The sequence below is a fragment of the Thamnophis elegans genome, chromosome 8, assembly GCF_009769535.1.
Source record: "Thamnophis elegans isolate rThaEle1 chromosome 8, rThaEle1.pri, whole genome shotgun sequence".
Lineage (NCBI taxonomy): Eukaryota > Metazoa > Chordata > Lepidosauria > Squamata > Colubridae > Thamnophis > Thamnophis elegans.
Genome location: NC_045548.1, coordinates 70,332,871 through 70,358,094, shown reverse-complemented (window position 1 = coordinate 70,358,094; position 25,224 = coordinate 70,332,871). Strand labels below are relative to the sequence as shown.

The 25,224-nt window shown below is 45.6% G+C and overlaps 1 protein-coding gene across 2 annotated transcripts in view; it reads left to right on the top strand.

The window, feature by feature from the left end:
* The first annotated feature begins 10,062 nt into the window (after nt 1–10,062).
* ASAP1 (ArfGAP with SH3 domain, ankyrin repeat and PH domain 1) overlaps nt 10,063–25,224 on the top strand; it is a 174,964-nt gene continuing 159,802 nt past the window's right edge. For both annotated transcript variants that reach the window (XM_032222635.1, XM_032222634.1), the window contains exon 1: nt 10,063–10,466. The gene's annotated coding sequence lies outside the window, so the exon portion shown is untranslated. The remainder of the gene's footprint in view (nt 10,467–25,224) is intronic.

Genomic DNA, 25,224 nt, shown 5'->3' with positions numbered 1-25,224 from the left:
AGGTTGAAGCTGTGAGGGTTTGAGGATATAAGTCGGGTAGAGCATTCCAGGCATTGACCACTCTGTTGCTGAAGTCGTATTTTCTGCAATCGAGTTTGGAGCGGTTTACCTTGAGTTTGTATCAATTGTTTGCCTGTGTATTATTGCAGTTGAAGCTGAAGTAGTCATTGACAGGTAGGACATTGTAGCAGACAATTTTGTGTACTATGCTTAGATTGGACCTTAGTCAGTGTAGTTCTAGATTTTCCAAGCCCAAAATTTCAAGCCTGGTGGCATAAGGGAATTATATTGTGAGCAGAGGAGTGGAGGACTCTTCTCGTGAAATACCTCTGGACTCGCTCAAATGTATTAATGTCCGATATACAGTGTGGATTCCAGGCAGACGAGCTGTATTCGAGAATTGGTCTGGCAAAGGTTTTGGATGCCCCAGTTTGCAGTGCAATGTTACTGGAGAAGAAGCTTCGCAAAATTAGGTTAACAACTCTTAATACCCTTTTGGCAATGCTGTTGCAGTGAGCTCTGGGGCTTAGGTCGTTTGAGATGAGTACTCCAAGGTCTTTGACTGAGTGAGGGTCGTCTACGAGGTCCTATCTGCCCAGCTTGTATTTGGTGTTCTGATTTTTGTTGCCAATGTGTAAGACAGAGCATTTGTTGGTTGAGATTTGGAGTTGTCAATTATTCTCTATTTCTTCTAACGCTGCAAACTTTTTCTCTTCAATCTGGCAATAGTAGCAACAGAGACACAATGTGTTGATAGTAACTGCTTTCATTTATTCACGTCCTGGTCCTCTCCCAAATGGACTATGGTAATGTGCTCTACAGGGGGCTGCCCTTGAAGAATATCTAAAAGAGACCTGGGCATTTTACAGCCCCAGTGTCATATCTTGCCCTTCGGCTGTCCCTGTCAGGCTGGTATGAGGTCAACTGGAAATTAGAAATTGAATGTAAATAAGAGTGCCACACGGGCAGGAGAATAAATTGAGTCAGATCCAGCTCTGTGTAGGCACCATGAACTCTTCTAGTCTGCTGGCAAGAGGGCAAGGAGAGAAAGCACTAGAACTCACCATCTCCTGATGATTGGCCCAAACTTATCTAGCTAGCTTTCATCCCTAAGGTGAGATTGGAACTCAATTCCTCCTGGTGATTGGCCCAAAGCCACCCAGCTGGCTTTCATGCCTAAAGTGGGACTAGAACTCACAATCTTCCGGTGATTGGCAGAAAGTCACCCAGTCACCTTTCATGCCTAAGTTAGGACTACAACTCAGCATCTCCTGGTGATTGGCCCAAAGCCCAAAGTTATCTAGCTAGCTTTCATCCCTAAGGTGAGATTGGAACTCAATTCCTCCTGGCGATTGGCTCAAAGCCACCCAGCTGGCTTGCATGCCTAAAGTGGGAGTAGAACTCACAGTCTTCCGGTGATTGGCAGAAAGTCATCCAGCTGCCTTTTCCAGCTGAAAATGCGGCCAGTTTGCCAAGTGTGGTGACATATCTGGAGGAGCAGGGCTGATTTTTGGGAAAAATGAAGAACCAGATTGTTGAGGGAAACAAGCTGACTCTGTCAACCACTTAGGGAGTGTTGAAAAAGCACTGTAAAGTGGTATATAAGTCTAAGTGCTATTGCTATTTGTAAAGGCTATTTCTCCCCACCCCCCCACCGCCATTTTTCTCTACTCGGAGCCATTTTTTTGCCAACAGAAATCCGTTTGCCTCTCCCCCCCACCCTGTCTTTAAAGAGTGCAGATCAGCTGCAGAGTGCTCTTCTTCCTATTGCAACTCGGCGTGTCGGCACACACGAGCTTGTCTATGCCAGCTGGTGTTGTGATTCTGCATAATGCCAACGCCCACAGAAACATCTTGTGCCACTTTGTGTATTAGCAAAAGGTGCAAACACTGCTAAATACTCTTGCTGAGGGTGACAGAGCTCTGGGCAATTACAGAGCAAGTGCCAAGAGAGGGAATGACAGCGATCAGCATTGTTTCCCAGCAAATAACCTACATAGATGGGGACAAGCCAGGAAGTGCACTCAAAGAGAACAAAGAATCCAGCAGGAGAGGCAGCTACAACCACTAGGACTCCTTGTCCAGGAAAGGCAGGTAATAACAATAGCACTTAGACTTATATACTGTTTTACAGTGCTTTTACAGCCCTCTCTAAGTGGTTTACAGAGTCAGCATCTTGCCCCAAACAATCTGGATCCTCATTTCACTGATGTCAGAAGGATGGAAGGCTTAGTCAACCTTGAGCATGGTGAGACTCAAACTCCTGGCAGTGAATTCAAATAGCAGTAGCAGTAGCACTTAGACTTATATATCGCTTCACAGTGCTTTTACTGCCCTCTCTAAGTGGTTTACAGAGTCAGCCTATTGCCCCCAACAATCTGGGTCCTTATTTTACCCACCTCGGAAGGATGGAAGGCTGAGTCAACCTGGAGCCAGTCAAGATTGAACTCCTGGCAATCGGCAGAATTAGCCTGCCTGTTCTGATCCCCTCCTCCATCCAGTAACGAAAGCCGAGACACGCTTAATGAGACTGTCCTTTAATAGCAAGTCCGGACTCTCGGTGGCTGAAAGCCAAGTAAACAAACAGATAAGGACCTTGGCAGCAAGTCCGACAAACCTTGGCAGCAATTCAGACAAACTCTGGCAGCAATCCAGCGTGCCAAGTTAGTTTCTCTTTAGTCCAAGCGTTGACTTCTGCAAGAAGGGCGTGGCGCCAGCAGTCTTTTTTATAGTCTGGAGAGGAGCCTAATGACCATCAGCTGAGTGTAATTACCTCCTGTAATTGCATAGTTGTTCTTGATGCTGAGTAGCTCTTTGATGGCGTGCATGCCGGAACAACTCACAGTTGGTTTCTGGATCACTCTCCCTTGTCTCCTCCCCACTGATCCAAGGCTCAGGCGCCACCTGGTGGCCAACCAGTCTCTCTGCACCCTGCTCGGAGTCGGAACCCTGTCCAGGGTCCTCCACATCCTCCAGGGCCGACTCATAGGGCCCCTCGCTGTCGGAGTCTGGTAGCAGCTCCAACAGCTCCTGCTGGGCCACAACACCAGCCATACTTCATACTTCTAATGACTTGGTTTTTTCTAAAACATTTTATTAGGTTCTAAGATAAGCTACAAAATACAAAAGTAAATAGGAAGGCAGTGGTGGGGAAAAGGAGGAAGAGGAGTAAGGAAAGGTTGGGGCCAGGGGTGAAATCCAGCAGGTTCTGACAGATTCTGGAGATCTGGTAGCGGAAATTTTGAGTAGTTCAGAGAACCGGTAGCGGAAATTTTGAGTACTTTGGAGAACCGGCAAATGCTACCTCTGGCTGGCCCAAGAGTGGAGTGGGAATGGAGATTTTCCCGTATCCTTCCCCTGCCACGCCCACCAAGCCACACCCACCAAGCCACACCCACCAAGCCACATCCACCAAGCCACGCCCACACAACCATTAGTAAAAAAAATGAATTTCAACCACTGGTTGGAACAAAGAAGAAAAAGCATTGTCATCCGACTTCCTCAGTTGCAGTAAAATAAAGCATTAACATCAAACCACAACTTTTTCCCTTTTTTGTCATAATATAAGCTAGCCATTTCTATAAGCATCAATCAATCTAATCAGTAAAAACTGAAAATCAAAGTCTCAAATTTTTTTCTGCGTCAAGCACAAAGTTAAGAAGTGGTTTCCATATGAAAACAAAGGTACTTATTGTCAGGGTTCCAAGTAACACCCCCAACGAAAGAAGACTCCGAGGCTTGAAGTTCCCCAAAGTTTCATTTTATTAGAGATGTCATATTGGCACATCTGGGAAAACCGGAATCTGAAAGCTTCCAGGTTTTCCCCACCCAATTGAAAGTCCAAGACCCTGCCCAGCACCCACATGTCCATCACATGGCTCAATCAAGCACCGTCCCAACTGGAGATGCCTCCCAGTCACACCCCTCCAGGTGCAGGGCAAGATGTCCTTGACTCTCTCTGCTATCCGTGGTCAATGCTGATTAGTGGTTTAGAGAGGGCAGCAGGATGGAAGAGACCATTCCCAAAGATTGTGTCTATTGATTCTTAAAATATCTGTCAGAGTGTGCACAGTGTGACTATTTTGAGACAACCCAGGAGCAAAATACAGTAAACAGAGGTTTGTCTTTCAAATAGTGGTTTATCTACATGGAATATATACATACAGGTACTAGGCAAAGTCAGGCACTCAATCATCAACTATAGCATGGAAGCACATATGGAGAGGAGACGCCCTCAAACGGCCTCTCTTATATATACAGCCTCTTGAAGTCGTATCAACTCAAAAACCTTGCTGACTCATTCCCTGCCCCATATCATTGTAGCAGCTGGTCCAGTGGTGGGTTCCTCTCCCCGTTGCTACCGGTATGCTGCTCATGAGGTCAGGCATTCTGTTCGTGCATGTGCACTACACATCCATGTGCACCCTACCGCCCCTGCGACACCCAGCTGCTTGTCGGAGGTTGCACAGGCACCGCACGCTGTGCGCACATGCACAATTGGCCGGTTGCTTTAAAAACAGGTATAGAACGTGGGTGGGCGGGTGGGCCAAACTGGCCACCCTACTGGTACACTGTCAGCTGCTCCCGGCTACTACCGATACGGCTGTACTGGACCGTACCAGCCAGAATCCACCAGTGAGCTGGTCAGCTCTTAAAGTGTTTTCCTGTCATAGGGTAACTTCAAATGATCACTAAACAAGCGATTGGAAATCAAGGATTACCTGTATAGACTAAATTAATTTCTTCCCTCCCCTGACATCCATGGTCAATGCTGATTAGGGAGAACAGCCAGATGGAAGAGACTGTCTCCAAAGATCTTGTCTATTGGTTCTTAAAATATTGCTTGATACCAAGGGAACTGAACCTCGGTGTTTGAATTTCACTCTTCTAGCTAATTGCTGTAGGCCAAAATCCAACACAGGGTTCACATCACGTTAGTGCTTAATAGGTTATAGGGTTTCAGTTGGCTCCAGCAGGCTTCAGTCTTGGTTGGATCATGGCCAGAAGCTGTTTTTGCCATTAAACTCCCACCCACCTGCAGTGTTTTCATGTCTGGGCCAAGCTAGGAAAACCATTAGCCTCATCAGTGCCTTCTCTGGAGAGCAGTCCTTGTATCACAAGGGTTGGAGTCTCCGGCCACAAACAATTCGGTCTTTGACTAATCTAATCTAACTGTTAACGCACTGAAAGATCTTGTTTGCCAACGAACAGAAACACTCACAATTAAAAAAGCCATTACAAAGATACCCAAAAGAAAGATCAGCAGAGGCAGAGGGTCCAGAAAAGCTGAACTGATACAAAGCATCTCTCTTACATACTCAGAGTGATTAAAAAATAAAAAGAAATGTTTACTCTATTAAGAAAGTAACGGAATGATCTTGAAAGCTGGACACTAGAGTTGATTAAAGTTGCTGTTGAAACTCCTTTGAATGTGGCGGTTACCTTTTTAATTGCAGCAGGGATTAGGTCTTTTTTGGAAGTTTGACTTACTTTACAAATCAGTTTGGAGTGATAGAAAAACATATAGTGACTCAAAATCTCTTTCCTGTCACCACTACTACTTCTCCTCCTTCTCCTTCTCCTCCCTCTCGTCCTCCTTCTCCTTCTTCTCCCCCTCCTTCTCCTTCTTCTCCACCTCCTCCTCCTTCTCCTCCACCTCCTCCTCCTTCTCCTTCTTCTCCTTCTCCTCCTCTACCTCCTCCTCGTTCTTCTCCTCCCCCTCCTCCTTCTCCTCCTCCTCCTCATTCTTCTCCTTCTCCTCCTCGTTCTTCTCCTCCCCCTCCTTCTCCCCCTCCTTTTCCTTCTTCTCCTCCTCCTCCTTGTTCTTCTCCTCCCCCTCCCCTCCTCCTCCTCCTCCTCCCCTTCCCCTCCTCCTCCTCCCCCTCCTTTTCCTTCTTCTCCACCTCCTCCTCCTTCTAGTTTTTCTCCTCCTCCCCCTCCTCCTCCTTCTTCTCCTTCTTCCCTTCCTCCTCTTCATTCTTCTCCTCCTCCACCTCCTCCTTCTTCTTCTCCACCTCCTCCCCCTTAAGCTGTCCCAAAGGTGCTTTTTCAAGAGGCAACTGGACTTTCTGTTTTTTCTTTGAAGATGTTTCACTTCTCATCCAAGAAGCTTCTTCAGTTCTTGGACCTGGATGACTGAGAATCTCCATAGACTGTCCTTAAGCTGGCTCGTTGCTGAATGTGATCATTAAAACGCCGTTTATGTAGTAACAGGGCTGTTGGTGTTTATTCGCTTTCTCTCAATGCAGTTTTAGTCATTTCTACTATCATTTGCCAGGGATCATATTATGAAATCCAGGATTGAGTAAACTCTTAGTTCCAGAATTTTGCTTCCCGTCACTATAAAAAGTACATAGCAGGGAAGATCCCTGTGGGAGCATCTGTGAGGAGCAAGCATTTCTCTTCTATGCTCAAGAGAAAAATAAGCATACTATAATAGCACTTATATACCACTTCACAGTGTTTTACAGCCCTCTCTAAGCGGTTTACAGAGTCAGCCTCTTGCCCCCAACAATCTGGGTCCTCATTTCTCTGACTTCAGGAGGATGGAAGGCTGAGTCAACCTTGAGCCTGGTGAGATTCCAACTGTCAAACTGCAGGCAGCCGGCAGTCGGCAGAAATAGCCTTGCAGTGCTGCACTCTAACCATTGCGCCACTGTGACTCATAATAGTCTGTTTCTCCTGGGTTCCCTTTTATGTTGGATATCGTTGCTGTTAACTTCTACGCATTGTGAAGGAGAATGGATGGACACAATCTACACAATGGGTTTTGGAGCATGCTGTAAACTAGCGGGTCCCCAACTTTTGCAGCTTGGGGGGACTGGCGGTTGGGTGGGGGGAGAGGGGAACTGGGCCACATAAGTGGCAGGTCATCACACATGTGCCAGAGCAGTTCAACTTGTGTGAGGGGTGGGCCAGCCCATGTACACATGTGCATGCAGCTCAACTTCCACAAACTGAGCTATGCACTTGTGCATAAGTGCACCGGCCAAATCACTCATGCAAGTCGAGCTGCACGCATATGCACTAGGCTGCCACTTGCGTGGCCTGATTGTAAATAGGCCATGGCACAACAGTGGCACAGTAGTGCCACAGTAGTGGGCCATGGCCCAAGGTTTGGGACCCCTGCTGTAAACAACTGTGTTCTGTTAATATGCCTATATAAAAGGCTGTTGGCCAAGCAAAGCAAATGTGGAAAAAAATGGCCAGAGCTTCCATCATTGTCAGAATATTCATGAACTGGAATAGGACGTAGCAACAGGTCAGCCATTGGGGACTGGCTGGAATAGGACATAGCAACAAGGTCAGTCAATGTATAGGCCAGGGATGGGTTCCCGCAGCCACTACTGCCGGTTCGCTTGTGGGTGTGTGGCGTGCACATGCGCTTGATGCACACTGCACAGGCTTGATGTGCACTGCACGCGCTTGATGTGCGCTGTGTGCACATACGCAGTACAATAAAATTTGTTTTGTGCATGCACAGAAGCCAAAAACAAGATCGCAGTGCCTACAGCGCTGCCAGGAGAACCGGTTCAGGGGCGTGGCAGGCCTAGTTTGCCAACCACTGGTATAGTCATGGAAACTGGATCAGCCAATGGGAACTATTTGGTGACTGAGAGCCTGGGCATGGCTTAGATGTGTAGCTCTGAGTCTGTGCAAGAGAACTAATCTAGTCTGCTCTCTGAATTGAAACTGGAAACCAATCTCTCTTCTGCCTGTGTTTTGCCTAAAACTACTACCACTGTTGGAGAATCCACTATTGGTATTGTGCATTTACTCATGTGTTATTATGTATATAAAGAAGTTAATGAATCCTGCTGAATCAGTTATCTATGTGTGCTTTCTGGATTTGACTTCTGCGACAACTTCTGACAATCGTTGTGGCCATCATTTTGACTTTTCTGGCCCTGGTTAAGTTAAAGAAAAGTTGGGAAATAAAGTATGGGTTAATTTATTAGGGTTTGGGGGGAACAGAGTTACTCCTGACGCTGTATCTCTGAGCCTACCGGAAAAGATTTTGATTTCTCATACATCATTATAACATATATTTAAAATTAGGTCTACTAGATTGGACTGCAAAAAGTTATTATAGCGGTGCCATTTTTCTTCTTTCTTTCACTCTTTTTGTGCAGTGCAGAGAACCAGAAAGCTGATAAAATTAATCCACAGATAAGATCCTGAAATTAACCTTTCTAGCGGCACAATTGAGATATAAAACCAGCTGGCATAAAGCCGCGGCAGGAGAGAAGAGACCCAATAAAATGGGCAAATTACATGAATGAGTAGAAAGAACCATTGGGCAAGGAAGATTTTTTATATATTTATTTGTATTCCACATTTATTATTCTTACAAATAATTCAAGGTGACAAACATATCCCACACATCTTCCTCCTTCTCTTTTCCCCATAACAATAATGCTGTGAGGTGGGTTGGGCTGAGTGACTGCCCCAAAGTCCTCCATCCACTTTTCATGCTTATGGTGGAACTAGAACTCACAGTAACTGTGCAAAGACACCCAGCCGGCTTTCATGCTTAAGGAAGGTCTAGAGCTCACAGTCTCCTGGTGATTGGCCCAAAGATCCCCAACCAACTTTCAAGCCTAACGCAAGACTAGAACTCACAATCTCCTATTGATTAGCCCAAAGTCCCGCCGGTTGGCTTTTGGGTCTAAGGTGTGACTAGAACTCCCAGGCTGCTAGTGATTGTCCCAAAATCACCCAGATCTTTTTCATGGCTAACGTGAGACTAGAATTCATGGTCTCCCGCTTTCTAATTCTGATGCTGTCAGGCCTGCAATTATATTCCTTTTAGAATTTTGGCCTGCCACACTTTCTCTTATTTCATTATGCTGTTTCACTAGTATAGTTGATGGGAGGGGGGAATAGACAGGAGTAGGATTGTGGAATGTATTGTTTTCATTCTTTACTAGAAGCTCAAGGTCATCTTTTGTCTCCATACTTTCACACCTGACCGGAAGAAGCTGGGTGTGGATGCCAGGGTGGAAGAAGAAGATTGGACCATGTGATGGATTGTGGGTGTGGGGACAAGATCATGAACTTTTAACTGGGTGGAATTCTGATGTCATTTCCAGTATTGGGATTTCATAGCATAATGCCAAAATGTCTGATTTATTAAATTGGATTTTTAAGGATCGCTTTGCCTTGGACTCTGATTTAATTCTACATGATATTTGGAACGCTGACAGATGCCTTATCCAGTAGACCAAACTGACTCTCTAGATCAGGGATGTCAAACTCGATTTCATTGAGGGGCGCATCAGGGTTGTGTTTGACCTCAGTGGGGGCGGGGTGGGCATGGATGGAGTGGGCATGGCCAGGTTGAGCATGGCCAGCTCAATGTCACTCATGTTGGCGCCACCTGTAGTGGCCTGGATGGGGCTGGGGGGGGGGGGGATCCATTGTCTCCAGTGGAGGAAAATGAGACTAGGGAGCGTCCATCTGACACAAACTGAGCAACGTGGTATATACAGTACAATGTAGTGAGCCATGTACTGTCTGTGCATTGGGGAAATAAAACAGCCACTTCACAAAAGCGTGGCACAACATCTGCATTTAAAAGACACAGGCCACTCTTTTGAAGAAAGCAAAGTCCACCACGTGGGCTGGTCCTTCACTGTTTCCAGGTTAGCCCAGTGGGCCAGAATCTAAGCACTTTGCGGGCCAGATTTGGCCCCCGGGCCTTGAGTATGAAACCCCTGCTGTAGATGGACAAAAATGGACCTGTGGAATATACACAATTTCTCTCCCCCCCCCCCCCCCCGTAAGATATGTCTGAGAGAGAGAGGGAGAGGGAGGGAGGGAGGGAGGGAGGCATTCAGAGCAAAATCTTGCCTTTGGCACGTGGAAGCAAAGAGAGAACTGTTAAAATATCCAGTTACAAAAAGGGCCCATCCGACTGAGTTTTCCCCTCCAGCTCTCAGCCACGGAAGAGTTAACCAGCCAAGTTCCAAGCTAACACTGGAGATTATAGAATGTTTATCTAGCATTCAGATTTCCTGTTTAAATGTTTGGATTTCCTGAAATCTATCAGTCTGAAGGGTGTCCAGTGCGTGGCCTTTTTCCTCCCCTTCTTTTCAGCTCACATGGTTAGTCTTCTCTTCCCAACTGTATTGCTCACCAGCCAAGATTTTCATGGGTGAAAATCAAAACGTTTTAGGCAACTCCCCCCCCCCCCAAATATATATATATATATATCTGGATCCCTGGACTTTAGGATGTGCGTTGTTTTTAAGCTAGCGAGCAAATAACCGCAACCGAAATTCCTGCAAATTTCCTATTGGTACGGCGTGTGTTGTCTTCTTTTTTTTTTTTTTTTCCTTTTCTCTCCTTTTTTTCCCCCCCAGCTCTGTGTTGGAAAATAATTTTAGCCCTTTCAAGACAATGGAATGATAGCCTTCCTTTTGGCACACTCTTCTGGAATGGGACTTCAAACTGGACGAATCTTGGTGAGTTAAAAACTGCCAGTTTAGGGATTGTGGATTAAAGGAAAAAATTGTCCAGGCCAACTTTATGTTCCTTAAGTTGGGATGTTTTAAATAACAAGTCGCAGACCGCAAAACTATTTGCTTTATGGATACGTTGATATTTTAACTGCTGGGGGATGCACGCTTTTCACTGAGCAAATGTTGTTGCTAAATATGTAATTCAGAACCATTTCCAGGCTCAAAAATCCTTACTTTGGTAGTGGTGGTGGGGGGGAATATTCATTTTAAGAACAACATTTTTGGGCAGATTTCTGGTTCTGCAAAAGAAGCCACATGTCCAGCAATCGCCCTGATCCTGGCTAAAAAATCAAACTTAAATGAAAAGTTTTCTTTCCTTCTTCCCACTTCAAACAACATCATCTTGGTGGATGATTCTTATTTGCATCGTTTCGAAGCCCATTCCGTATCAAGGTTACCACAGGTTTTATTTCTTTTTAATTTCAGACCAATGCAGAGACTAAATTACTTTTCAAATCTCTCTGAGCCAAAGGAGATAAAGCAAAGTCAAACAGTCAGCAAAGAGCTAATTTTACTCCTAAAGTTTTCTTGCTGAGAGAAGCAATAAGAACTTGGTGATTTTTTTTTAAAAAAAAAAATAAGACCTTTAGATTACCTTCAAGGCGATAAAACTGTAATATGACTATTTTAATCCTAAATGTTATTTAGAAAGTACATTCAAATTCAGATCAACTTTTTTTTTTGCTATTTAAGTGGTATAATCTACATTAAGGTACACAATCCTTACCAGGGAATAAGGCAAAAATTTGTAGGAGCCAGTTACTTCAACAATAATAACTAATAACTCAGAAGTAAACTCCAGTGAATTGGGTGATTATTTTGCATCCTTTCCATGAAATCTGAGATATTTTAATATCCCAGGACTGTATGCAATATTGAAATCCACTGAAGACGAGGTTTACTGTGCATTCTTCAAGGTTTGTGCAGAAAAGGTGATAAAAATTGCATTTAAAATATTTGCCTTTGTGTGAAGTTTAGAGAGAAAGTTTCATTGATTTATTCATTCATTGATTTATATGGGATAGTGCTTCTTCAGCAACCTGAGGACACTCTGTTGGAAGAACTACCCATCAGGGTTCATTTCCAGGGGAGGAGAAAGACACGGGAAACATGGAAACTGGTTGGAAAGATGGTTTTTAATGGTGGGACAGGACCACATGATGTGAGGTCCTGGGGGAAAAGGCAAGCGATGCTGAGAGTGCCCCAATTTTATGCCCTCTCTGAGGTTTTGAATTTGAGCTTGTATTCTGATTGGTTGTCAGACTCCCATGGGGCCATGCAAGAGTAACTCTGTAGGCTGTCCTGAGTCCCAGGCTTGGTTGAGCCTTGCTGGGTGATGATGTAATGAAAGGGCTTTGGGATTCTTATTATGGCTCTGCCTGAAGGAGGCAGATCTTGTGTTATGTAGAATACACTGACTCAGTCCTTAATGACCCACTCACAATGGATCAGTGTTTAGGTTTAGGTTTTAGGTTTTATTGGGATTTATATGCCGCCCTTTTCCCTGAGGGGACTCAGGGCGGCTTACAACCACAGGGGAGGGGAAGTGCAAGGTCAAAACAAACACTTTGTGAACAAAAGAAAAATAATAAAACACAACTTTCATTCAGCAATCAAACACTCGGGCGGGTAATTGGAAGCCTATCCCCAGGCCTGCTGGGAGAGCCAGATCTTGAGGGCTGCGCGGAAGGTCTGGATCGTGGTGAGGGTGCGGATCTCCATGGGGAGCTCGTTCCATAGGGTCGGGGCAGCAACAGAAAAGGCTCTCCTCCGTGTGGTCGCCAGTCGACATTGACTGGCAGATGGAATTCGGAGGAGGCCCAGTCTGTGCGATCTGATTGGTCGATTTAGGGAGGTAATCGGCAGAAGGCGGTCTCTCAAGTACCCAGATCCACTACCATGGAGTGCTTTAAAGATGGTCATCATTATCCTGAAGCGCACCCGGAGACCAACAGGCAGCCAGTGCAGCTCGCGGAGGACAGGTGTAACGTGGGCGAATCGAGGTGCGCCCACTATCACTCGCGCGGCTGCATTTTGGACTAGCTGTAGTCGCCGGATGCACTTCAGGGGCAACCCCATGTAGAGCCCATTGCAGTATTCCAGTCTAGAGATCACAAGGGCTCGAGTGACTGTTGTGAGGGCCCCCCGATCTAGGTAGGGCCGCAACTGGCGGACCAGGCGAACCTGGGCAAATGCCCCCCTGGTCACAGCTGACAGCTGATGGTCAAAAGTCAGCTGTGGGTCCAGGAGGACTCCTAAGTTGCGGACCCTATCTGAGGGGTATAAAATTTGACCCCCCAGCCTAAGCGTTGGTGTATTAGCCAAATTATTGGGGGGGAAACACAACAGCCACTCGGTCTTATCCGGGTTGAGCACCAGTTTGTTAGCACTCATCCAGTGTTGTGGCCCAGCAGGAGCTGTTGGAGCTGCCAATGGACTCCGATAGCAAGGGACCCTATGAGTTGGCTCTGGAAGATGTGGAGGACCCTGGGCAGGGTTCAGACTCCGAGCAGGGACCAGAGAGGCTGGTTGGCCACCAGGAGGCACCTGAGGCATAGAGCAGCGGTGAAGATCAAAGGGAGCCTGTCCCTGACGTCAGGCACTGGAGCAGTGGTGAAGATCGAAGGGAGTCTGTCCCTGACGTCAAGCACTGGAGCAGTGGTGAAGATCGAAGGGAGTTTGTCCCTGACGCCAGGCAAAGAAGGGCGGAGAAACAGAGGCAGCAGTTACGGAGACAGACTCATACGAGATAATCATGCCCAGGTGGTTGTGATTTGGCTCTTCCCAAGAGAGTATATAAGAAGAGACTTTGGGAGGAGACCGTTTGCAGGACACAACCGTTTATACTAAACTGGAGAAGCTCTTGTGTGTATGTCTTATCTGTGGGAGTCTGGGTTGCTGCCAATGTCTTGTCTGTGAGTAATTAATGTGAATAAAGCATGGCTAACAGTAAGCTTGTGACGGCATTACTCACCGGACCGAGTGGGGTCAGAACAGATCATTAGTTACAATGGGATTGAAAAAAGTGACATGACCATGGTAGCATCCCCATGGTCACATGCTCAAAATTCAGATGATTGGCAACTGACTCTTACTTATGATGGTTGCACTCTCTTGGGATCATGAGATCACCTTTTGCAAACTTTTGGGCTCAGTTGAGGCTGTAACTCTACCTGAGGTCTTGACATGGGACACATATCCTGAGGGATATCTTCTACACAACTTCACATGCTGGCTGGGAATTTTGTGAGTTAAAGTCTTAAAATTGCCAAGTTTGAGAAACACTGTTCTAGAGCAGCGGTCACCAATTGGTGGTCTGTGAACCACTGGTGGTCCGCGAGAAAATTTTGGTGGTCTGCAGAAAAATTATTTGCATTTTTTATATTGCACTAAATCAGGGGTCCTCAAAACGATGGCCTCTGGCTGGATACGTGCAATGAACATTTGTGTTGCTGCAGAGAGTCTCCCCCCTTTGGGGTCTTTTTGTGTGGGGCAAAGGGGGGCAGAAATTCCAAAGTGGGGTCTGCTTCAGCCTCCTGGTGTGGAGCTTTGGGCAAAGGCTTGAGGGAAGTGAACTTGGGGCAAAGAGCTGGAGGGCCATGTTCCAGTGGGATTGCATCATGCCCGGAACTGGCTGATCATGTCAGCCTGCTGAGCCTCCAGGCGCTGGTGTGTGGCCTTCCACTCCCGCAGGTCTTCCCTCTGCTTGGAAAGCCTATGCTCATAGTCCTCAGTGAGATGTTTCTGCTGAGCCTCCTTCTCGGTCAGATCCAGTTTGAACTGAGCCAGCTGTTTTACCAACTCTTTCTCATGTTGGCTGCTTAACTCCAGCAACTGCTTCCTGTTGGGGCCCTAAGGAGCCTGGGCGGGCAGGTGAGAAGTGGCTGGGAGGGGAGGGGCGAGTAGAGGTCAGCGAGGTTCCCCTCGATGTGAGTGACATGGAGTTGACCACGCCCACCCAGTCACATGACCACCTAGCCACGCCCACCCAATCAGTCGTTAGGCAGCTCATATTAGTGGTCCGCGGGATTTAAAATTATGACTGTGTAGTCTCTGAGATCCGAAAGGTTTGGGGCGCGTGTTCTAGAGCATGTTGGCTGGAGAATTCTGAAAGTTAAAGTTCACATTTTTAAAAAAGTTGCCAATGTTGAGAAATACTCCTCTATGTGATATCATTGGGAAACCTGATAGTTGTGGGTTTTTTTAACTGACATTGTTGTATTGTGACTAGGAGAGCCTAAGATGGCTTTGAGAACCCACCAATAAAAAAACGAGAGCAGGCCAGCTGCATTTCCCATTAATTTGATTCAGCCATGAAGTTCTGCGCCAGCAAATGTCCAATTTGAGTTTAATTTTGAAGCGTTTCCTTTCCACACTTTAGTCATAAACCTAATTTACGGGATGCAATATTCAGCGGATGTGTCTGCAAATAGTTTTAGCCGATCTGATGATTTGAAGTGGGTTGCTTGCTATGGGTTTGTATACGAAGGGGTGGGCCAGATTTATGCTGGTTTTCTCCTCCCCCCCCAAAAAAAAAAATTATATTTAGATATGGAAAACCAAGACTCAGGTTCTGGAATGAACACAACCTAATTTTCCAATACAGCATCAAGCCTTATGATTGTGATGGCCCACAATATTGATTTTATGAGAAGAGGAAAAACTCTGTCTGCTGGTATAAACCCTTAGTGCATTGTCCTTCCTGTTTTATAAAAGTAAACACTCCCAAATATGAAAAGTCCTCATTGCTTGCTTTAAAACCTCTCAGAAACATTGGCTGGTCTTTTAGAAATGAAGATTTGGTAATCCATTCAGAAAGACTGGGCCAGACAGAAACTCCAGATAAGCCAGATGCTAGAGTCAGCTAACAACTTAATCCAGCAGGGCCCTTATAAAAGTCACTACTTACCCAGTTCCAATGAAAGAACTCTTAGCTTTCTGGGTTGTGTCAAGCTTTACTTGTCCTGGGATAAATGCAGGATCTTGTAAACTGCAAGAGGAATTTTCACTTTCATTTATAATGAAATGTCTTTGAGCAATCTGAAAGATTTATTTCCAGGTTTCTCAGCACCTGGGCCGACTTGCCATTGATCATATAACCTGCCAATCAGGGGTGGGTCTCCAAAATTGCATTAAAGGGTTCGCTGCCCCGTTGCTGGGTGGGCGTGTCAATGGTGGGTGTGACCTAGTCGGCCTCCTGCACCACGGCGGGGGGGGGGGGCATTTTTCACCCTCCCCAGGCTCGAGCCTCAGTGTGGCTCTGCACTTCCCTGGCATGGTGAACAGGCCCCGTGGAGACTCCTAGGAGGAAGGGCCGGGGAGGAGCAGGTTGTGATGGGGGTGCCCACTTTTGGCTTGCCTAATCGTGTTGCTAAATTCTAGGTGTTTGTCTGAGCTAATCTTATCAATCTTTGGCTTTTGGCTTATCTGGAGTTTCTATCTGGCCCAGTCTTTCTGAATGGATTGCCAAATCTTCATTTCTAAAAGCTGGCCTCCTCAGTTTCCACTTGGGGCAGGGAAACTGGAGCTGGCTTCTGCCTCCCATAAAGGTTTTTTTTTTTCATTTCTTCTTTAGGGGAAATATTTTATCCTGCCTTTTTAATATCCCCCCAAATATTTCATTTTTCCAGGGGAGGGGGTGCGGTTTCTCATACATACATATGTATGTACATACATAAATTCCTCTAAGACAGTGGTGAAATTCAATTTTTTTTTACTACTGGTTCTGTGGGCATGGCTTGGTGGGCATGGCAAGGGGAGGATACTGCAAAATCTCCATTTCCACCCCACTCTGAGGCCAGCCATTCTCTGAACTATTTAAAACTTCTGCTACCGGTTCTCCAGAACCTGTCAGAACCTGCTAGATTTCACTCCTGCTCTAAGATATCAAAGATAGCAATTTTTGCTCTCTCCTATACAACATCTTTTTGAAAAGTTGCATCACCATGTCTTTCTATAGCAATAGCAATAGCAGTTAGACTTATATACCGCTTCATAAGGCTTTCAGCCCCCTCTAAGCGGTTTACAGAGTCAGCATATTGCCCCCAACAACAATCCGGGTCCTCATTTTACCCACCTCGGAAGGATGGAAGGCTGAGTCAACCCTGAGCCGCTGAGATTTGAACAGCCAAACTGCAGAACTGCAGTCAGCTGAAGTAGTCTGCAGTGCTGCAGTGCTGCATTTAACCACTGCGCCACCTCGGCTCCTTTCTCATCCAATCTCATCTTGCTGCTGGGTAAAACTTTTTCTAGCTTCTCTAAAGTTTGCCTCTATATCTTTTTTTTTAACCCTGTCTTTTGCATTAACAATATCCCCCCCCCCTCCTCTTCTGAACTAATTTCAATTGGATTAGAGTGCAATATGGCAGATGACTGTAATAACAGAGGTATCCTGGTAGGAAGTGAATTGGGAGCTAACCACCAAACTTTTCTTAAGATGTGGCTCATAAACTACTCTTGGGGCGGAGGGGGGGGGAAACTGGCTTCTTAAGTATTTGCAGACTGCACAACTCCCTGGACAGGAAAAAGCTTTTCTTTTTGTTGGCAAAACAGACACAGGAAACTGAGCCCATTCCACTGAGGTCTCCTGGCAAAAGGATGTGCCATTTTTATCATTTGGCACAAAAGTCCCAAATCCTCGCACCAAAAAAAGAATCCACTGTTGTTCCCACATAAGATTGAATCTCTTTGTCATTCTTGGTTGACGAGTGGGGGGCAAAAGGACGACTTTAGTTATTTCCTTCCCCCCCCCCCCACACACACACTTTTTTTTCTCTTTTTCTTTCTGGGTGTGACAAATAAGCATGAAGGATTAGAAGAATATGAAACGCTCGTTTTCTGCATGCTACTAGTCCCTGTTGGATTCTCCTTCTTTCCAGCTGCTTCTTCTGCCTCTGTGGGATGTGGCAGCCATAATTTTTCCGTGGTGACCATTTAGACAATACGATGCTTGTTGTCAGAATATCTTCACTCTGATGTTGGTTTTCTTCATTTATAAAAGTCCAGGTGCGCTTCCTGAATCTCTTCTTCCTAAGATTTTCCTGGGCTTCACCAGACACATTTATCTTCTAAACATAAGCAGTGAGGAGTAAGTTAGTTAACAGGAAATGAAAAAGCTGCTGAAACCATTTTGTGGTTGCAAAGAACCGCAAAACAGTTAACATGTAAGGGTGGGAATATCAACAGTTCTTCCCCTTAAGAAAATATGGGTAGTCCTGAACTTATGACCACAACCAAGCTCAAAATTTCCATTGCTAATTATGTGGATTTTGCCCCATTTTACAACCTTTCTTGCCACGGTTGTTAAGTGAATCGCTGCAGTTGTTAAGTTAGTAACAGGGTTGCTAAGTGAATCTGACTTCCCCATTGACTTTGCTTCTCAGACAGTCACAAATGGGGATCACGTGACCCCAGGGACACTGCAACCATCATAAGTACATGCCAGTTGCTAACTGTCTGGATTTTGAGCATGCGACCAAGGGGATGCTGCAACGGTCGTAAGTGTGAAAAAATGGCCATGCCATTTTTTTTTTCAGAGCAGAAATTTTGAGCTGAATTGTGATTGTAAGTCGAGGACTACCTGTAATGGATTGGATTAGAGTGCAATTGGATTAGAGTGCAATATGGCAGATGGCTGTAATAACAGAGGTATGAGCCGAGGTGGCGCAGTGGTTAGGGTGCAGTACTGCAGGCCACTTCAGCTGACTGTTATCTGCAGTTCAGCGGTTCAAATCTCACCGGCTCAGGGTTGACTCAGCCTTCCATCCTTCCGAGGTGGGTAAAATGAGGACCCAGATTGTTGTTGGGGGCGATATGCTGAGTCTGTAAACCGCTTAGAGAGGGATGAAAGCCCTATGAAGCGGTATATAAGTCGAACTGCTATTGCTATTGCTATTGCTATCCTGGTAGGAAGTGAATTGGGAGCTAACCACCAAACTTTTCTTAAGATGTGGCTCATAAGCTACTCTTGGGGCTCTTCACCATCGCTAAATATTGCATTTGGTAAGTGAGAACTCACAGGGCCCATAGCTTCTGATTTTACTCCTGCCTTCCCCGTGGCATCTGTTTGTCACAAGCCAGTTACACAGCGCACAAATGGTGATCACATAACTACAGGATGTTGTGATGGTTACAAACGCAAGGATTGGTGTTGCGGCCTATCGGCCACCGGCCCCAACAAGAGCCAAACCAGGTGAGAGAGGGGGGGAGGGAGGGAGAGAAAGGGGGAGAGAGAGAGAGAGAGAAAGAGAGAGAGAGAGAGAGAGAGAGAGAGAGAGAGGGAGAGAGAGAGAGAACTAGATGAACTAATTCTACTTTATGGAAAGACTACTTTACCAAAATGTTGCAATCGGAAGCTGCAAACTTCTCCAAGTCAAAAGTACACATATAGACCGGGTGAAACCAGGCTTAATAGCAGCAACTATGAAGGGATCATGGAGTCTTAGTTGACAACCAGTTAAATATGAGCCAACAGTGTGCAGCAGCTGCCAAAAAAGCCAGTGCAATCCTAAATTGAATTAACAAAGGGATTCAATCAAGATCAAGTGGAGGGATAATGATAATAATGTGTGTGTGTGTGTGTGTGTCTGTGTGTGTGTCTGTGTGTGTGTCTGTGTCTGTGTGTACACACACACACACACACACACACACACAATATAAGGAAATGAGATGTAAATTGTAAACAATGATTTGGAAAGAAGGATAGAAAACTTTGTTATTAAATATTCTGGATGTTTAGCTAGAATAGGATATAAGGATTTAGTGTCATTGGAGGATTTTAGAAATAGTAAATGAAATGCCAGTATGTGGTTATGTATTAAATCTTGGTATATTTTACGATGAAGGACGTTTAAACAACTATAGTCAAATGAAAATGGAGGTATGATGACGGTAGCATGTATAAATATCTGAGTTAAAATACTCGAGTTAATATGAATTATGCTTGATGACTGCGGAAGAGATGCACGAAAGCCTTTTGTAACCAACTGGTACACTTTCTACAGTATGTAAAAAAGAAAGATTTTATGTGTGGTGTTTGTTCTGAAAATTAAAAAAAAACTTTAATTAAAAAAAGTGAGCAATACCACTCTATAAAGCCTTAGTAAGACCACAGCTAGAGTACTGCATCCAGTTTTGACCACCACACTATCATCACCACACTATCATCCTGGTTGCTCTTCTCTGCACTTTTTCTAGAGTCTCTAGAATATTGAGACTCTAGAAAAAGTGCAGAGAAGAGCAACCAGGATGATTAGGGGATTGGAGGCTAAAACATACGAAAAACGGTTGCAGGAACTGGTCACAACTAGTCTAGTGAATAGAAGGACCAAGGGAAACATGATAGCAGCCTTCCAATATTTGAGGGGCTGCCACAAAGAGGAGGGGTTCAACCTATTTTCCAAAGCACCCAAAGGCCAGACAAGGAATGATGGATGGAAACTGAACAAGAAGAGATTCAGCCTGGAAATAAGGAGACATTTTCTGACAGTGGGAACATTGAACCAATGGAACAGCTTGCCTTGAACTTTCCATCCTTCCGGGGTGAGTAAAATGAGGAGGCAGATTATTGGGGGCAACATGCTGACTCTGTAAACTGCTTAGAGAAGGCTGTAAAAGCAGTATGAAGCAGTATATAAGTCTAAGTGCAATAGCCTTCAGAGGCTGTAGGAGCTTCATCACTGGAGACTTTCAAGAAGAGACTGGACAGCCATTTGTCAGAAATAGTGTAGGGTCTCCTGCTTGGGTGAGAGGGGGGGGGGTTGGACTAGAAGGCCTACAAGGTCTCTTCCAACTCTCTTAATCTGTTAATTGCTTGATCCATGAAGACAGGTCCTTCCTAAGCTTCTTTCTCTGACCGTAAAGCCATTGGGGGCTCCTGCCTCTCTGGCCTGATTGTTTCCTAGGCAACATCTACTCCCTTCCTTCTCCAAGGTCATCCACGCATTCCATTACAATGAGAGACAGTGGCTATTGTAAGCCTAAGGCTGAATCGGGATTCAGAGCACTTCCTTTTCCTTTCCCATTCCTTCCATGCCCACGGCTTCCTGTCTAACCAACAGGGAGCGGTTGACGCACCTGGCACAATCCTCTTGAGCATCTTTGATGCCCAGCCAGTGGCATCTGCAGCAGTGATGGGATTCAATTTTTCTTACTACCGGTTCTGTGGGCCTGGCTTGGGTGGGCGTGGCTTGGCTTGGCTTGGTGGGCATTGCAGGGGAAGGATATTGCAAAATCTCCATTCCCTCCCCACTCCTGGGGGAAGGTTACTGCAAAAAACTCCATTCCCTCCCAACCCCACTAACCTGCTTTCCAGCTGTTCTCCTGTTCAGGGCAACAAAAGAAGATCAGCTGGGAGGCTGGGAGGCAACGGGGGCGGGGCCAGCCTATTTGCCAATTCTCCGAACTACTCAAAATTTCCGCTACTGGTTCTCCAGAACCAGACAGAACTGGCTGAATATCACCTCTGATCTGCAGCGATGATCAACAGTCTCTAAATGGATTTCAGTCACCTGGTTTCATTTGCTATTTTGACATCATGGGCCATGATTGGAGATGTCTCTCTGTCCATCATGTTTGAAAAACTCTGGTGGATCTTGCAGCCAAGAATGGTATTGGATTAGAATTTGGATTAGGGAGGAAAAAGTATGATTTTTTCCCCTCAATTTTTATGGTATTCTGTCATGGACATTTGCTAGACTTCACAGGGTATCCAGCAGACAAAATGACAGAAATCCCATTTTGATCCATTTACTCTGATTGTATGCAGGAAGAACCTCTACTGAGAACATCTGATTGGATAGAGGGGATGAGATTAATAAGGTTGTAGACATGGGACCTGTCAAGGAATGTCTAGGGAAAAAACCTTCACCAAAATTGGCAAGGCAAACTATATACAGTAGATAGGCAGCAAACCCCACCCACCCCTCCTCCTCCTCCTTCTCTTTCTCTTTCTCCTTCTTCTCTTTTTCCTTTTCCTTCTCCTTCTCTTTTCCCTTTCTCCTCCTCCTCCTCCTCCTCCTCCTCCTCTATCCCCATCCCCTTCCCCCTCCTCCTCCCCCTTCTTCTCTTTTTCCTCCTCCTCTTCCTCCTCTTCCTCCTTCTCTTTCTCTTTCTCCTTCTTTTCTTTTTCCTTCTCCTTTTCCCCCTCCATCCCCTTCTCCTCCTTCTTATCTTTCTTCTTCTTCTTCTCTTTTCCCTTCTCCTTCCCCTTCTCTTTTCCCTTTCTCCTTCTCCTCCTCTTCCATCCCCATCCCCTTTCCCCTCCTCCCCCTCCTTTTTCTCCTTCTCTTTCTCCTCCTCCTCCTTCTTCTCTTTTTCCTCCTCCTCCTCCTCCTCTTTTTCTTCCTCCTCCTCTCCTCCTCTTTTTCTTCCTCTCTTCCTCTCTTCCTCCTCCTCCTCCTCCTCCTCCTCCTCCTCCTCCTCCTCCTCCTCCTCCTCCTCCTCTTCCTCTTTCTTCTCCACCAGATGGGGCTTTATAATTGCCTGCCTTTTGACTGGATTGAATTCTTCATACAATACCCCCCTCCTCCTCCTCCTCCTCCTCCTCCTCCTCCTTCCCCAACTTCCTCTTCTACTTCCTCCCCCCTCCTCCTCTTCCACCTCTTTCCTCCACCTTCTTCTCCACCAGGTGAGGCTTTATAATTGCCTCCCTTTCGACTGCATTGGATTCGTCACATAACACCCTTATTCTCTCCCGAACCTATTAAAAATGTTGTCTAAACTCAACCCATAAATCGTTAGGAGGGGACCGTGCTAATGGTCTCCATAGGATTAAGAAGCTGCCTGTGTTTTTTCTGACGTCCAATTGTCAGAGCAGAATTTCAAGCTGAGGTTTTTCTCATCCCTTTCCAAAGTAGGAGATGTCAGGATTTAAATATGGGCTACGTGAAGGTCACGTTTCCATCCTGTCAAAGCAGTGCAGCTTTCTAGCTAGGAAGAGGAAAGCATTCATGATTGTTTACTAAAACACAAGCACATTTTTTGAGCATAGCAGGGGCAAGCGAATACATTCTCTCTCTCTCTCTCTCTCTCTCTCTCTCTCTCTCTCTCTCTCTCTCTCTCTCCCTCTCCCTCTCCCTCTCCCTCTCCCTCTCCCTCTCCCTCTCCCTCTCTCTCCCTCCCTCCCTCTTAGTTATTTTGGAATAACTGTCAGACACCACAATTCCTTTGGGACAGAATGCTTTAGAAATTTTCCAGCTCAGACCTCATGCCAACAAATATGTGCACACACACCATTCTAAACACCAGTTATTGGATGCTTTCCTAGTTGTGCTTCTTCCGGCTACCATTAAAGCTTAATAAAACTATATATGTGACAAGGTTTTCACTGCTCTCTCACAAAATATCAACAAAATAAGAGCCAAGGTGGCGCAGTGGTTAAATGCAGCACTGCAGGCTACTGCTAGATCAGCAGGTCAGCGGTTCAAATCTCACCGGCTCAGGGTTGACTCAGCCTTCCATCCTTCCGAGGTGGGTAAAATGAGGACCCAGATTGTTGGGGGCAATATGCTGACTCTCTGTAAACCGCTTAGAGAGGCCTGAAAGGCCTATGAAGCGGTATATAAGTCTACTGCTATTGCTAAAATGTTTCCGAAAAAATTAAGAAATGGATTAGTGTCGAGTTACTTCTAGTTTAGTCATAGTCCTCGACTTATGGCCTCTATGAAGCACAACATTTCTGGTGCTAAAGGATACATTGGTTCCGTGAATTTTGCCTTGTTTTTACGACCTTTCTCGCCACGTTTGTCAAGTGAATCATAGCAGTTGCTAAGTGAGCACACAGTTGTTAAGTGAATCTGGCTTGCCCATTGACTTTACTTGATCACATGACCCCAGGACACTGCCACTGTCATAAGTATGAGTCGGTTGCCAAGCGTGTGAATTTTGATCACCTGACCATGGGAATGCCGCTACGGTCATAAGTGTCATAAGTCACTTTTTTTCAGCAGCGTTGTAACTTTAAATGGCCACTAAACAAATTGTTGTATGTGGTGTCATAGAATGAAATGGAATGGAATAGAATAGGAATAGAACAGAAGAGAACAGAACAGAATAGAATAGAATAGAATAGAATAGAACAGAACAGAGTTGGAAGGGACCTTGGAGGTCTTCTAGTCCAACCTCCTGCTCAGGCAGGAAACCCTATACCGTTTCATACAAATGGTTATCCAACATCTTCTTAAAGACTTCCAGTGATGGAGCATTTACAACTTCTGGAGGCAAGCTGTCCCACTGATTAATCATTCTAACTGTCAAGAAATTTCTCCTTAGTTCTAGGTTGCCTTTCTCCTTGATTAGTTTCCACCCATTGCTTCTTGTTCTACCCTCAAGTGCTTTGGAGAATAGTTTGATTCCCTCTTCTTTGTGGCAGCCCCTGAGATATTGGAACACTGCTATCATGTCTCCCCTTGTCCTTCTTTTCATTAGACATACCCAGTTCCTGCAACCGTTCTTCATATGTTTTAATCTTCAGTCCCCTAATCCTCTTTGTTGCTCTTCTCTGCACTCTTTCTAGAGTCTCCACATATTTTCTACATCATGGTGACCAAAACTGGATGCAGTATTCCAAGTGTGGCCTTACCAATTTCATTGAAAAATGGTCTTCCTATTTTAATTTAAAGACTAACAAGTTCAATAGCTTCTTTTCCCATGTTGGAACATTCATAACTTCTGGAGGCAATTTCTGTTCCACTGATTAATTGTTCTCACTGTCAGGAAATTTATCCTCAGTTCTAAGTTGCTTCTCTCTTTGATTAGTTTCCACCCATTGCTTCTTGTCCTACCCTCTAGTGCTTTGGGTAATAGTTTGACTCCCTCTTTTTTGTGGCAGCCCCTGAGATATCGGAACGCTGCTATCATGTCTCCCCTAGTCCTTCTTTTCATCAAACGAAAAGTATGAGAAGCATTGAACCTCTGCACCTAAACTGCTCTCTCTTCAGAGATCTGTATCTCACCTTTATTTTGCATTGCTCACATAATATTCCCCATCTCATGGGAAGTGGTTGGAATAAGAAACGGATTCAGAGCCAGCTAGTTTTCATGACTAAGTAAGGACTAGAACTCACAGTCTCCTGGTGATTGGCCCAAAGTTACGTTTCATCTCTAGGGTGGGACTAGAACTCACAGTCCCCTGATTTCTAGACTGGTGCTTTAACCACTAGATCAGGGAGGGCTTACCTTTTTATTGTTGCATGCCGAAAGCGCCCACGTGTGCCCGCACACATAATGCAATGCGTGCATGGCACACATCCCCGCACCCCCTGTGCATGCATGCATGACCCCCCCCCATGCATTCGTACACGACCCCCTCCAATCTGCCCCATTTTGGGCCTAGCAGGCCTCCCTGCAGCCTCCTGGGATCAAAAATGGGGTGCGGGGTCTGCTCCACACCCCCTTGCTCCCTCCGCCCCTGTGCATGTGCAGGTAACCCCCCCCCTACACCCCACGCATGCCCATATATCTCAAAAAAATCAGCTGGTGAGAGGCGCATGTGCAATGTAGCTGAGCTGGGGCGACAGCTCATGTGCCTGCAGAGAGGGCTGTGTGTGGCACCTGTGGCACATGTGTCACAGGTTCGCCATCACGGCACTAAACCAAACTGGCTCTCAACCAAATTAGCTCCCCATTGCTATAAGAAGTGAACTGAAATAGTTCACTAACTGTTTCATTTTTTTCTCCACGTTATTCTACCAGTTCACCGACA